The sequence below is a fragment of the Anser anser genome (assembly GCF_964211835.1).
Source record: "Anser anser genome assembly, chromosome: 22".
Taxonomy (NCBI): Eukaryota; Metazoa; Chordata; class Aves; order Anseriformes; family Anatidae; genus Anser; species Anser anser.
In genome coordinates, this window is record NC_139743.1 from 5840103 (window position 1) to 5851600 (window position 11498).

Below are 11498 nucleotides of genomic sequence, written 5' to 3' on the forward strand. Positions count from 1 at the left end.
TAGATGGCTTGGCCTATGAACTTAGTCAAGAGAAATCTCATTCACACAGGCAATTTAAGGAAAAAATAATAAAACGTCATAAAAGAAGAGCGTAACTCCCACTGAAATTAAATAACAACTTCAAAAGTGGCTGTCAGCGACCTAAGGTCACGCAGTGAGTTTGCAGCTGGGAACCATGGGTTCCTCGGAGCTGGTGTACAAAGAAGCAGGCCTGGACCTGACTTCTGCATCTCCCACACAGTGGATGTCAGTTGATAAATCTGTGCCAAATTTAGCTGTTGAAAATATCACCTCAACCTGACCACTGTGTAACCCAATCAATCTGCTGAGCCTTCACATTTTTTACCTACAAAACATCTTTGCTTTGGTAATTATCAATCACCCTTATGCAGAAAGGTCCCTCCATTTTTTTAAACTGCTCAATCCTTTGAGAGACAGATGAATTTTAATGATTTAGATTATTAACCTAAAGGTTGATCCAGACTGGGAGGAACAGAATAATTTGTTTAATCATTATTATTATTTATAATTATTTAACGTAGGGGAGAAAAATATCACCTTAAATGTCATCATGATGCTTTTTAATTGCCTCAGATGAAATTCAGAATAATCATTGCTCTGTAAATGTATCCAGATCTAATTTTAAATACCCTAAGATGCTGGATATTTATCTGAAAAATGCAAAGAACATATATTCATTACTGTATAGGCAGTTACGAAGACGGAAAAAATTGATCAACCGTGTATTGAAAACGAATTATTTTCCCAATTCACAACTGGGCTGTAATTTGACTTGAGGCAGAAAAACAAGCTGAGCCAGGTATTTTTCCTTATTCCTTCATTCCAGGAGTTTAGTACGTGTCCTCTACCAAAAGGTATGTTTTATGGATGCTTAAGAACATAACTTCGTGTGACCATAATTTGTAATATACGTGTTGTAGAGAAGTGTAGTTAATGGTCACAAGGAGGGATGCCCAGCATATGCGGAATTTCAGTAGACGAGGAATATTGGTACACGCGCCCATACGGGGAGTATGAGTACACAGGAAATACAGGAGACTTGACAGATCCAAAGGGATTTTTTGTTTGGAACCTGAGGGAGATGTGCACGCATGCAAAGTGGTTCTTGAGATGAAGGACATCTCTGTGTAGGGCCAGCACCTCAAGGGAATAAAAAGCATAAAAATGGGATATGGGAAAGGCAGGATGGGATTCCCTGGGGAGGTTCCACACCCGTGCTTGTATGCACACACCACAATTTAGTGATGATGCACCCCGTGTGATTTACTATCAAATTCAAGCGAAATGGAACCCATTTTTATTTCCACACGGGAAAGACACTCTGTCGTTTAAAAAAAAAAAAAAAAAGCCTTAGAAAATAAACACAAAGAATTAAGCAACCATCTTTTCATGTTTTCAGATAATAGCAAGCTTAGAACATAAAGACAGTCATGCCAGTAATTCTGACCCCAACGCTGAGCTGATGCTTTGGGACAGAACAGAGTTTACTTTGCATCAGGACACAGGACCGTGAAACTGAAGTAATTCAGAAATGCTCTGAGCAGCTGAGACAGAAACAAATAACAGTCTGTACGGAGTTAGAGAAGAACAGCCATCATTAAGTGGGGCTGATCCTGAAGTTCAAGTTTAAGGAGCAGTAGGCTATGCCAGACAGACAGGGGGAAGATCTTTTTGGTTGAAACAACACTGCACCCTCATCAAAATTCTCAGTTCAAGACAAACTCCAGCACCTCTGCAGACACCGTCAGTGTCTGATTCACTGGCCCCGATGCCATCCCTTTGAGGCACCCAGAAAATCTGATCCATGAGGTTGAACAGCCCTCGAGATGAAAGGTCCCCAGGCTATCGCAGCACGGAGGAGGAAGAGCTCCAGACCTGCGGGTCCATCACTAACCGCACCAGCAACAGCCCAAGACAGCCCCCAGGGACACACGGTGGCACCCACCGCCCCCAGAGGCACTGACTGTATGGACACGCTTGGCCACAGCATCTCGGCACTGCAGGAACGGCCTTCTTTCTGACGGGAAACCTCCAGTAAACAGCAGTTAAAAAACTACGGAAGGAAAGAGCCGTCAGGCTGCCCTGTAAGCTGGCCGAGGATCCAGCAGCCCAGCGCAAGGTGAGAGGGTGCTGGGCCTCACTGCAGACGAGCTCCTGGTTTCGCAGGAGTTCCAGTAGCACCCTGCGTTTTGCTCTACCTTATTCGTGCCTCATTTTCCAAAGCCCTTTGTTTTCTAAGCCGAGTCAGATCAAGGCCTCCCCGTTTCCCATCCCATCCATGTCTCCATGCCCCTGCTGCTGCTATCAGAGCTGGGGCACAGGCACTCCAAGTGCCTCGTCTCGGGGAAACATTTGCATTTTCGTTGGCACAGGTACAGCATTCAGAATTCTTTCAGGCCAGGCCAATTAAAACAAGCTGAAAACTGCTGAGTGAAGCAGTTTCAGCGAGGATCTGCTTACATTCCCCCTCTGAAAAAAGCAGGGGGCCCACTTTCTGTAACTCTCTCCCTCTCTGCACAGTGTGGGTTTTGCTTTTTTTTTTTTTTTCCTTTTCTCTTTTTTTTTTTTTTCCCTTTTCTTTTTAAGGTGGAATAACTTGTGCCCTTTACAGAGAGGCTCTAAGAGATGGGTGGCAGGACTTGGGAACGCGGCTTCATTTTAAAAGCGGAGCCCGGTCTCTAATACCAAACTGAAGCATGGGAAAAAAAAAAATACCACCAACAAAACTGGTAACTCTCCGCACATTAACACACTTTACCTCCCTCACAAACCTTGCCTGGCATTTTCTTAAAAAGGAAAAGAGCCACATAATTAGCAATCAGTTGAAGCCTAAGGCTTTTCTGCCACCACAGAGACTATTCAGCGCGTACTACGTACTAGCTCTACTAACACACTCCTATTACCCTAGGTTTCTTTTTGGACAGCCTCTTTCAAACCTCAGCTGCACTGTAAATGCACCCTGACAGGTTAAAAGACACCGTTTTTACTCCCCTGAGGAAAAAAAAATATCCCATCCTATTAGTGCTGCTTTATTTTAAATGGATAATCCTCAAGCGCTGGAAGGCACGAGGTTTTAGGAGCAATGAGCTGCCTCTCCAGGAGTACCAGGGAAGGAAGGACATGCTCAGGAGAGCCAGGTTTCTGCACACACACACACCCTTAGCCCAGGAGCCTGGCAAAAAACTGCCGAGGGCAGTGGCCTTACCGTAGGCAGCTGTGCTAGTCACGGTGGCCACTCTTCCAAACCCTTGCTTGCCAGGACCCGGTGTTAGAGTCGACCGTCCTGGAGAAAACACCTGCAGATGCCCTTGTATCCGTCTGGGAAAAAGCGGGCTAATCCAGCAGAGCAAACCCCAGCACATGGCTTTGCATTTGTTTTCATCTCCCAGAATGAGGCCGTGCCAGTCGCAGACTCTGGCTGAATTTATTTGAAACATGTAAGTAAAGCTCGGAGCTGATCTGGGTTTCAAGCAACCACGGGACCCGTAGGAATCCAAATAAATATTTCTTTCTGCTCAGTTTCACTTAAAATGATCTCACCTTGATAAATAAGCAGTGGGTTTATGCAGCAACCTACACGATACTGTTCACACCAATGTCAGTGCGCCCAGGAGCTGCTACAGTATAGCTGGAAACCAAATCATAGTGCAACGCTGACACATAATCTGCTCACCTCATCATCACAGCATTACTAACATGTTAATAAGAGAGGCATAAGAGAGACAAAGCAGGTGACAGCTGGAGTAAACAGTGAAAGATCTGAGACAACAGAAATGCCGAATTTCTTCGATCATTCCTGAGAGAGACAATTCTCTTCAGTTCCTCTCTATTTGCTTTCCGAGCCCTGCTCTAGGAACGAGCTGGCCCAAGGGACTCAGAAACTAGGACACTGTGACTATTCTGGATCAAAATCCTTTTCTTTTTCAAAGGCTGCCAGGATGCCCTCTTCATTGACCTCCAGCAGCAAAACTTGTCACCTGCTACACAGGTGACTACAGAGGCCATTTATTGATTTAATTAGGGCAGACAAAGGAAAGGCCTAATCAGTCCTTGAACACATGGATCATACAACGAGCGCCCTGTGATCCCAGCTCGGCCCGTTTAGAGAATGTGGGATTATCGATCTTTAAAAGTGCAAGCAGGTCCCCAACTTTAATAACAACAGATAACAGCATTCACATGGCAACTTCTATGCTGAGGTGTCCCAAAGTACTTTACAGCTTCACCTGTACAAGAGCATCTCTTCTCAGTTATCCTACAGGCCCGAAACAATCCCCATCCCTCTTATCCAAAACCAGAAACACTTTTTATCTTTCAGAAACCTTTCCTGTTTTCTTTCCCTCACCAGTCAACCTCATTTAGTCTCCATCTTAATCCAGAAAATAAATAAATAAATAAATAAAAAACAATAACAAGCAAATATATTCCAATATTCTCCACACAGAGAACTCTTTTCGAGCTCTGCATAAACACAGACTGGGTTGGATGGATGATCTTTGAGGGAAATCCAGGCACCACAGAGAGCAGGGTAAAGAAAATCACCGTGGCCAAGCTGTTTTGGTGGGTCAGGACTGCCACCCACCTGGGACACTTGGCTTTCTAGTGACATTCGCTAAGGGCATCGCCCTTGTTGGGATTCTCCCAGCTGTGCCCTACCAGGCATCCTTTCCTCCTGGCCCACAGGGGGAACAGAAAGAAAAAAAAAATAAGAGAGGGGATCAGGAAACACTCACTTGGTTACGTCCTGAGCAATTCCCAAGATGCGAATGAGCCTAGACTTCCTGCTGTCCCCTCAAATATGTTATTTTCCACTCCCACCTTTTTTCCTCCTACTTATCTCCCTCCCCCCCTTGCCTTCGGAGGATGACTGAGTCAACTAGTGCAGATTAGATGCCAAGCAATGCAGTCTCTGTACAAAGATTCAACTCCCACAGACAGGCTGGAGAGATAAAAGCAGTCTAGTCAAACACTGTCCAGAGACAGCACGGGGAGAGCTGGGCTTCCAGGGACTCTCTCTGGGTGATGGCTTGAACTGGTGACAGTCCAGCAACTGAACTGCGAGTGCTAGAGGCATACACGCTTCGTTCTGGTGCCTGCGTTCAAATACAAACAAAATGGGTCACATTTTCCAAAATGACCACTCTTTGGAGATAAGCTCAACTGATGGAAACCCTGATTCAGACTTCAAAGACTGCTCAGAGGTGCGATGAGACAGCTCTCCTCCTAACACTGCCTACTGGGACCTAATGCTCCCAGTCGGGCGATGACAAACACCAGGTACAACAGCAGCAGGACGCTCACGTTCCCTTGCTATGGATATACTCGTATGCACACATCTTTAGCCAGTGGTAGCTCCACAAAGCCATTTCCCATGCCACTGAAATGTAAGTAATTTTACTACACAAAATGAAGGCCATTTAACACCACACAGAACTGCTCAGGGTTAATGTTGTTGTAGTTCTCTGAACCCACACGGAGAACCTGTGTTTGGAAGGTAATGTCCCATAGGGAACGGGGACCGAGCCTACCTCTGCAAAACCTGCCCCAACAAGTCGGCAGCTTGCCCATCTGCAGTTGTGCTGCTCAGCCTACCCTTGTAACGCTCTCCTGCCATTTGGAGCATCATTATTTTCCCCTTGAATGATACGCAGAACATCGTGGCATTCGGCGGGGTAAACGCTCGGGTGGCAAAGTGCCTGTCCCATCTGTGGGCCTCCAAATGACCCTGAATGCAGAGGCACAGAAAAGCTTTCCACGTTCATTTGGCCCCTCTCTGGTTACACGGTAAGAAATGAACTTGATGCAGCAATGCAAACATTATTACTGACAGGTAAATAGAGGGCGGGCGCGGGTCAGGCCGTAGCATCCAGGGGATAGTCACTGACAGTAGCTGTCATATTTATCGCTGGCTTCTTCGGAGCCAGTGTTAGTAGTTGGAGACAGAGCACACAAAAGGACTATTCAGTGCAATCCATGCTCTGAAATAAAACAGATGCGCTGTGGAAGTTTGCAAACTCCCCAGCACAGAAGGTTGGCAGAGCTCCGCTCCGTAACTAAGGCCCATCTCCTTGGCAGCATCGGGAGCCCTTCCGCAGCCCTGGTGCCAGGGCTACTGCTCATGCTGCTTAGATGAAGGGCAGTCTGGAGGACAAAGCACTTAGCCTGGCAGTTAAAGGGATGGAGATCTAAACCAAGACTCAGTGCCCACCCGAGTGTTTAAACCCTTCCACCTATTTTGGATAGCAAGGTAAGGTTTTCCTTTGCTTTTTCCTCATTTCTGGCAAATTACTGAGCAGAATGGGAAAGCACATTGCAGTAAAACCTGGCATCTGTCTTGCTGCTTGCTTTAGTTTATGCAAAAAGAAAACAAGGTCAAGGTGCAAAGAATGTATTTAGAGGTCAGATTTCAGAGACCAGCATGGCATGAAGCTATTTTGATGATCTAGTAAAAGAGAATACAGTAAAGCAGGTATAAGATCAAGGATTCATTTGAAAAAGGTCAGTTTTCTGTCTGGAAAGAGCAAGAGAAGATTCAAGTGCTCTAAATGGTTTGGGGGAAGCATTCCAGATTGAAATTAATTTTATACCCATTCTAAGACCAATCCAAAATGCTTCTGTTCGTAGCTGGTATTTCAGGAATGAGTACAACCAAAGGCACCTGGTCTGGTTTTACGGACTGGAACGCTTTTGGAAAGCAATCAGATACGATTTGGACAAAAACAATGGAGGCCCAGACACAGAGGCTGCCCTGGGAGAGTATACCAGCTGTCTGCTCAGTTTCAAACCTCTAATCATGTTCTTGGAGAGAAAGCAAGGGGACCTGTTAGGGGCTGCTGAGCTCTGTGCTCGGGGCCAGGTCCAGACGGTGGAGCCAGCGAGCACGAGTCCTGCCGCGCAGAGGCAGCTCCATCGCCTCGGACGTACATTTCTGGCACCAGGACAGCAGCAAACGAGGCCGAGACTCCGAACAGACACCGAGGATTGGGAGAGAGGCAGAAGGATGAAAAACGGCGGCGCGAGCGAAGATGAAATGCTGGAAGTCAGGAGAACAGCGGGAGGAAGCGTGGCACCTGCTGGCACCGGGCAGAGGGCTGCAGGTAGCAGGTTGTAGGGCCCGCCGCCAGGCAGCATAAAGCAGCCCCAGGCACAACAGCTTCAAGGCCACGCTCCAGCACCGATGGTTTGATCCCCAGTGTGCTGCCTGCACGTCCGTGATGTGCTGGATTGACAGCTGGGGAACCCAGACCAGTGGTACTGCCTCAAAGCAAAGCAAACCCTTGGAAATAAATGTGTAAAACTACCAGCACGCCCTCCTTCAACTCTTTAGATCCTCTCCCCTGCTTGTAAACTACCTGGCAGTGTTCGACGGCTGGCAGACTGCAAAGCCTCTTCTTCACAACCCATCGAGAGAAGCTGGGATTCTCCCTGCTGATTTACCTGGGCCATGCTTTGTCTCGCTGCGAGGTGTGACACCTATCACACGAGGACACCACACCTCAGCTCACATCCACCCCAACAAGATGCACGCAATTGGTTGAGGCCCCTTGTTAAGAATCTAATCTTGGGCTCCAGAGAAGATCAGCAGTGTCTCCAAAGCTGATTTCACCCACCCCATCGACACTAAGGAGAACTTCGTGTAACTAACTTAGGTGCTAAACACCAAAAATTAGGTGGGGTGAGGTAATCCAAGCTAGTGCATGTGTGATTCCCTATATAGGGCCTCCTGTTGCTGCCACTAAGTAGTAAAATGCCAAACATGGCTCATACCAATTCCACCTTTCTGTAACGTTTTGTCAGCTCATCATACCCTTACAGAAACCCTCAGGTGCTGGGAGGCACCCTGCTTGCCAGTGAGGCCCAGTCAGACGTTGTGGCCTCACAAGCCTATTCAGTCAAGTTAATGTGGGTCACGCTGTTGCTCACTTTAAACACACGCACTTGAGATCAGTTTTTCCACTCAGAAGATAACCTCTGCAGTTCCCTCCCCTTCAGATAAGCTTCAGAAGAAGAGAAAACGAAGTAATGTCCTCACCACCCCGTATACATGTGGCTTGCATACCAGCTCCACAGGAGCTCTTGGACCAGGACACCCCACACGGAGATCTGGCGGCTTTCTCTGCAGCGTGTTCAAAAGCCTGCAGGGATGCCCCAAATCTGTCCCCTTTCTGCTGTGCCCTGGGCTGTGATCAGCAGGAGAAATGGGCACTTTCAGAGCAATATTCAATCTGCCTAAGGTCTGATTTGCCTTCTGCGCCACCTTATTTCTCTCCCCGACCCAAAGGTTTGCTGGGAAGGACAGGGCTGTGATCCAGGCCACCCAGACACATGCTTACTGTTAGGACAAGTTTACAACTAACAGTCTGCACACAGAGTATGAGAGAATAAGAATTACATCCACGCTACAAAATGCTATGCACCTGAAAGGTTTCTGAATTCCAAGTAAGCCACAAACACGAAGCGTGAATGGTTTACACTGGCACCTGGTCTTCTCAGCAGCTGAAGACGCACAAACCTTGTTCAAGTTAACTAAAGGAAGCTGTCATAAAACTGAGTCCTGGTTATGGGAACTGTAAGGAACTTAAACTTTTGAGCAGGAGTGAGTCAAATCTAGACTGCCAGATTAGGGCATAACTTCTCCTGAAGCCACCCAAGACACAGGTTGGCACCAATTGCATATCTGGCCCTATCTGAAACTATTTCAGAGGATGCAAATTGCATTCATTTTCTTAGGAACTGCCCCAGATCTTAGCACATTACCGGCATCCACAGACAGAAATCTAAGCACAGCATGCTTCAAGGAGTGAATCAGAGAGCAAAAGAATTGCTGGATTTCTAAGCCACCATGAAAGGTTTTGATAGGCTGCTGTTCATTACCACTATTATAATTATTTATAATTATTTATATTTTTCAGAGATCTCGTAGCATTCTCAGCACTTGGAAAATCAGACGTCAGAGTTCACAGCCCTTTCCAAGCAGAATACCCATTAGGGTTAATGCAAAAACCTAAAGGCCATCCAAAAAACAACAGAAAATCCAAAGACGTCTCAGTTTTTAAGTATCATTAAAAAACACTTTCTGAGGGATCTTTTCATCAACTGTTTCCTTACTAGAAATTGTTTGACCTAAAACAATTTTAAAACTTTTTAAGTCTTACAACAGCGTAAACCCTTTCTGAAACAAGTGATTTTCAGTTGTGGGATTTTTTAACACTTTTAAAACTGTATGCAGGCCCAGCTTTAGTTATCATGGATGCTACTCACAGAGGTCTGAGAGTCCCTCCAGGGGAGAAGTTCACCGATCACGGTGGTGATATGTGCGATGCACAGCACTGCTGCTGCCTTTGAGTACGACTTCAACCTCGCCTCGACGATCCCTCCTTTGCGGTGGCATTCCCTCCTTATCCAGCTGCCAAAAGGAGATCTGAAATGAACATAATAAACATTCATCAGCTACGGCTTTTTTTTTTTTTTTTCCTGCTAAGCATCCAAAAACATATCCGAGATAAACAAACAAAGCAAAACACTTGGCCTGAACCAAATCCTGGCTCCAAACAAATCTGGATAAGAAATTTGTGGTTGAGATCTGTCATATTAAACCCAGTGAAGTAAATCTACTTCAGATGTGTCCATTGCTGAGATATCTGGACCCTGGACTCTTTAGTGGGTTGGTTAACATCTTTTGGCATCCTTCTGGATGTGGCCCAAGGGTAGGTCTGTGCTGTGGGGTCAGGGACATCCCAGTTGTGTCTGAGGATGGTATTCCAGTCCCAGAAACACTATGCAGTGTAGAGGAAGACACATTCATGTTGGTTTTACGTGAGTAATCTAGTTTCTGGGTTCAGAGAGAGAGACCAACCTCTCACCACCCGGCACAAAGCCTTAGGGCAATCCAAGCCAATGGTCTGAGCCAGCCAGTGCCTCAGGTCCAGCTTTCCTTTGTGCTGCCTTATCCTGGCAGCTGTTTGGCTCCTACCCAAATATGGAGCACCTTGGGGATCCTAAATCACAACCCAGGCTTTCCAAGCAGCATTATCTGCTAAGCCGTAAGGACACGTGCATGTTTTCAGGTCTCATGCAGAGCATCTTTCTTCCCATTGATTTTCCATCTAACTTCCAGAAAACACAAGGGATTTGCTGTGGCATGTGGGACTCGAGGGCAAGACATCACTAAAATCAAAGAGGGTGAGAGACTGCAGAGCTCCAAAGGGGCTGCCTTGGCTTTGTAGTTTCCACCAAGTTCAAATTTTGCCTAAAAGGAATTAATTAACATTGGACAACCCCATGGCGATTCCTCATCTGCTCTGGAGCAGAAGAGCCCATCACTATGGTGATACAACATTAAAGGGCTAGGTCCAAAATGTGATTCTGGCAGGAGGACACACGTACCAGGCCAGAATCCGAGCTCCCGGGTGAGCTGGTTGGAACCCTGGTGGAGGTGCTCCAGGCTTACCCTGGGGTCACTGAGACCAGCCCTGGCCTGCAGCCTTTGAGGAGAGCTCCGTCCTGTCGTGCAGATGGCTCGCCTTCTAATTTGGAGGGGCTGAATGACTTTTCAAAACCTTTGATTCCTCGCTGATGTATTCACTTCAGGAGACACAAAAGTACAAAATCTCAGCATGGAGTGACTCCCCTGCTTTCTTCTTCCTTCCTTCCCAACCCTGCCCCCCCCACGCTTTGTCTTTTCTTCTTTCCCTGGACAGTTTTATAATTTTGGCACGCCGCCAGAACATCTGTCCTTGTTAGCTTGTGCTGGCTGTGAAACACCTGCAGCCCATTAGAGCAGGGGGATGAAAAACAAAAAAAAAAAAGTCAACTGTCATAGGTAAAGTAATGACCACTTATTTCTTTGTTTTAACACGCTAAAAGGACAGTCGAGAGGGGAAGGAAAAATTGACATAGCTTTACCATCACACCTGCCATCGACTGGCCTCAACTGGAGACACCAGGTCGTATTTTTATCTGATGAGTGCCTCCAATAAATAGTTACACCTCCATACCAATGAGGGTTACAGTTTATTCAATATGACAAGTGCTTGCTGCATTTGAATAGTGCCTTGTGCACCTTTTTTAATTTATATCTTTATTATGAACTAAATAGGCGCTAGGAAGAAAATTCCCTCTAGGCAGGTTATAACTAGGCTGCCTACTGCCATATCCCTCTCACACCCCCGCTGGGGCTGGCTGCAAACCCCTACAGAAGCAGCAGAGCCTCCTTAATGGCAGAGCAAAAGGGGTGCAGGATGGGACAGACGTGTCCCAGCAGCAGAGGAGAGGCCAGCAGGGGAGGGAGGTGATTCTCCCCTTCTGTTCTGCCCTTCTGAGGCCACACTTGGAGTCCTGCATCCAGGTCTGGGGCCACCAGCACCAGAAGGATGTGGGGCTGTCAGAGTGGTCCAGAGGAGGGCCATGAAGTTGACCAGGAGAAGAGAAGGCTCCGGGGACACCTCATTGTAGCTTTTCAGTACTTAAAGGGGGCT